The following is a 4,849-nucleotide window of genomic DNA, read 5'->3' as shown; positions in this document are numbered from 1 at the left end:
TGGTTCTCCTACACAGGTGACAAGAGAGGAGGAGCAGGATCATCCAGAGGAGCTACAGGGCAATGAGGAAAATGAGGCAGAGGACCATGGGTGTAGATATAGGGGGTGCAGAGGTAGCAGTCGCTACTGGGCCCAGGAGTCTGAGGGGGCCCAAAGACCCTTGTGCCACATAAGAAGACACACAACGCACTGAGGGAAGGGGGGCCCAAGCTGAACTCTTGCACTAGGGCCAATGAGCCATTAGCTACACCCCTGCAGAGGACCCAGACACACCGTGGCAGTATGCAGTGGAGATGGAGGCAGGGAGTCCATCTGAGTCACTTGCACAAATGGTCCAATGAATGCTCACTTGCTTGTGTAGTGACAGCTGAATTGTCACCATTCGGCAAAGGGATGACTTCTGGCCCTCCACCTTGTTCGACCCTCAATACCCGTCCAAAATGGGGGCCTTTTTTACACCCGTTGAGAGTGAAGACAAACTGAACTACTATAGAGAAATCCTATGTAGTCAGTTGGTCGCTCCTTATCTGCGCCAGCGTCCATCCTCTCGCAGGTCTGACTGCGCTCACGTTCCTCTGCCATGGCTGCTGTGGCAGGGTGGGAGGTAGGAGCAGTTCCAGCTCCATCAACAGCAACTTGAGTCTAGAGTCGCTGATTAGCAGCTTTCTTCAACCGCCTAGTTAAGAAACTACTCACCAGCAGCAGCAGCAGCTAGACCTGGAGCAGGACCTGAACCAGAAGCTGGTGGCATACTTGGACAGCACCCTGCCACCCCACACTGAATATCTTCTGGACTACTAGATAGCCAAACTTTATTTGTGGCCGCAACTGGCAGAGTTTGCCCTGGAAAAGCTGTCTTGCCCGGCCAGTAGTGTGGCATCAGAGCGGGTATTTAGTTCTGCGGGGGCCATAGTTTCCCCAAGAAGAACTTGCCTATCCACCCAAAATGTGGCGAGACTGACTTTTGTCAAGAAGAATCAGGCGTGGATCAGCCAGGATTTCCACCCACCAATGCCTGATGCATCAGACTAGATTATCCATGGTGCCACACCAACACTTTGACAAAAGAGAACAGTTTCTTCTGGCTACCTGCCTTAGCTACTATTCTGATGGTGCCACACACCTGATACCAAACATCTGATGCCAATTGCTCCTTCTTTCACCCACCATCTTCATCTGGTACTGGTATTGCCACCCACCTCGCCACTTTGTCAATGGAGCACTCTGTGGTCTCCTGATACTGCTGCCACCTCCACATTATGACACCTTGCCACTCTGTGGTCTCCAGATGCTGCTGCCACCTCCACACTATGTCACCTTGCCACTCTGTGGTCTCCAGATGCTCCTGCCACCTCCACACTGGCATTGTGCCACCTTGTGGCCTCCTCCTGATGCTACTGCTGCCGCCACCTCCACATTCTGTTATGGTGCCACTCTGTGGCCTCCTGATGCTGCTGCTGCCACCTCCACACTGTCATTGTGCCACCCTGTGGCCTACTCCTGATGCTGCTGCCGTCGCCACCTCCACACTCTGTCATTGTGCCACTCTGTGGCCTCCTGATGATGCTACTGTTACCTCAACACTTTGTCATTATGTCAACGGAGCACTCTGTGGTCTCCTGATGCTGCTGCCATCTACACATTATGTCATCTTGCCACTCTGTGGTCTCCAGATGCTGCTGCCACCTCCACTCTATGTCACCTTGCCACTCTGTGGTCTCCAGATGCTCCTGCCACCTTCACACTGTCATTGTGCCACCTTGTGGCCTCCTCCTGATGCTACTGCTGCTGCCACCTCCACATTCTGTTAAGGTGCCACTCTGTGGCCTCCTGATGCTGCTGCTGCCACCTCCACACTGTCATTGTGTCACCATGTGGCCTCCTCCTGATGCTGCTGCCTCCTCCACACTGTCATTGTGCCACAATTGTGGTCTCCTCTTGATGATTCTGCTGCTGCCATCTCCACCCTGTCATTGTATCACTCTGTGGCATCCTGATGATGCCGCCATCTCCACACTGTCATTTTGCCACCCTGTGGCCTCCTCCTGATGCTGCTGCTGTTGCCACCTCCACACTCTGTCATTGTGCCACTCTGTGGCCTTCTCCTGATGCTGCTTCCACCTCACTATGTCATATGGCCATTCTGTGGACTTCTCATGTTGTTCCCACCCTCCCAACTTTATGACTGGGCCACTGTTTTGCCTTTCGGCCTGGCTGACATCATCATTTATTTGACCCTTCTTCTGATCTGTCAGAAGAAAGAAAAAATTAGATGCAGAACGAATCCTGTCTATGTAACAGCTGTAAGGCCTGCATGACATGGTCCCTATTTTGCATCAAAATTGGCTTATAAGTTGGTAGCCAAAAGCAGGAGTGGGTGCAAAACACAAAAGACATGCAAATATTCCATTCACGTGTCATCTCTGTTTTGGATCCACTCCTGCTGTTGTTTGGCTTTAGCAATACTGATGGATTATTGACCAAATGCTGACTGAGTGAAGGCTTATGCTCCACAGACAGGATCCATTTTTTGGGGGTTATTGTTCTGACTGATCAGAGGAAGGGCTAAATAATCATTGACGTCAACACAAACTTACTGCTGACACCCTCTTCACTCTGTCGGTGTGGCTTTACTTTTATAACCGTTTAATAGAACAGGTTCTGTAGACATCTATGTGGAATTAACTGACGATGTAAAAGGAGTAAGGCTGAGTTATTTGGTCAGTTTTGGGCCCGTAACTGCCCAAATAAGTGAAGTGTGCAGTGATTCTAAGAGTGACACCTGTCATCTGCATGTCATACTGACTCACATAATTGTTTCACTACCACAGCAGACTCCCTATGCGTGTTACTGCAAGGCACAGTGTTCTACACCACTATAAAGGCTCTCTGCAACCAGGAAATAGCTGTTTTTTTATGCGATTCGCCGCAAATAAATTTAAATTGAACCAATTAATTTTTTTTTAATTCTGTGAACCGGCTGAATCACATTTTTGGGGAAATTTTCTTATATCTAGTCACCATGCGTGGGCAAGATTTCAGGTGCAAATGGCATTAGCCTTGCTCCTAGGAAGATCACAAAAGATAAAAAGTATGATAAATTTATGCATGGCAATTATCTTGATTATGGGGGGCTACCCATAATGTTTTTATATGTCGGCTACATATCCCCTGTTTGCACTGCTGATCAGCTCCCAACAAGCAATGATCTTTGGTGCCACATAAAAGATGTGATCAGTGATCAGAAATGAGTGTTGTTGATTCCAGATCATTAACCAAATTCCATTGACCATGCATGTTAAATTAATATTGCTTATTTCAGTGGGACCGGCCATCCATTTAATCTGCATGGGGGTGTACTGACTTTCCCCCAATAGCAGATGTGAAGGAAAAGAAGGACCAGGCTCTCGGGTTACAATCCATTTGTTCTACAAGGAGATAAGCCATTGCCAGAGGTGTCTGAGAGCAACTAACTCCCCCTCTCTCCATTAAGAACACATCCACACTTGACCAAACCAGGCATGCTTGTTTATGGAAGGGGAAAGAGTCAGAAGGCATAGCTTTTGCCCAACAAGCATTGGTCAACAATTTACTAAAATGTATTGACAGTTTAAATGGCCAGATCCGTGTGATAGTTGGGAAATGTATGTGTATAAATGTGGCATAAGCTTTTTAGACAATTTATATTATCTGTATTGTAAAATATTTATAGAAAAGGGCTAGAACATGTTGTGTCTAGCTGGTTATATTAGATGCCTACTTAAACAGTGTAAACATTGTAATATTATAGAAGGAGATGAGCAAATCGAATCCACCAAATTAGAATTCGATCCTAATTTCAGGATAAATTCGATTAGCTGCAAAGCCAAATTTACTTGTGCTTTGTGGTAACGAATCAATTTAACCTGAAATACTGTAAAAAATAAAATCATACTTACTGTACCTTCTCCATTTGCTCGAGACGGGCCAGCCTCCACCGAAATCCGTTGCGAGATGATGTATGACGTCTCTATGCCGGCTGGCGTGATGATGTCATCTTGGGCCGCTCGAGATTTCAAGACAGATCTTCAAGGAAGATGGCGGTGGCTGGACCGTCGCGAGAAAATGGAGGCGATAAGTTTGATTTAAATTTTTTATGTTCATTTTACACTGCTTTTACACTCGAATGCGGCATCTATGGGGTACAATGTTAAAGGGTGGCGCTATCGCTTCTCCCTGTCATTGCACCTGCTACTTACAAACAAATGCGCTTCGTGATGAAGTAATTCGTCAAGAAGCACATTTTTTTGTAAAATTCAGCAAATTCAGCCAAATCGAATTTTCTAAAACTTCACTCATCTGTAATTGTACAGGGTGGGCCATTTATATGGATATGGTTGGTGATATTAACTTCCTGTTTGTGGCACATTAGTATATGTGAGGGGGGAAACTTTTCAAGATGGGTGGTGATCATGGCGGCCATTTTGAAGTCGGCCATTTTGAATCCAACTTTTGTTTTTTTCAATAGGACGAGGGTCATGTGACACATCAAACTGATTGGGAATTTCACAAGAAAAACAATGGTGTGCTTGGTTTTAACTTAACTTTATTCTTTCATGAGTTATTTACAAGTTTCTGACCACTTATAAAATGTGTTCAATGTGCTGCCTATTGTGTTGGATTGTAAATGCAACCCTCTTCTCCCACTCTTCACACACTGATAGCAACACCGTAGGAGAAATGCTAGCACAGGCTTCCAGTATTCGTAGTTTCAGGTGCTGCACATCTCGTATCACAGCATATGATTTTTATATTATATTAATGTTATATTACTATATGTGCAGTATATTGTATAGTGTATTATTTTTGC

This window comes from Bufo gargarizans, chromosome 3 (assembly GCF_014858855.1).
Source record: "Bufo gargarizans isolate SCDJY-AF-19 chromosome 3, ASM1485885v1, whole genome shotgun sequence".
Lineage (NCBI taxonomy): Eukaryota > Metazoa > Chordata > Amphibia > Anura > Bufonidae > Bufo > Bufo gargarizans.
Note: the sequence above shows the minus strand (reverse complement) of the source record.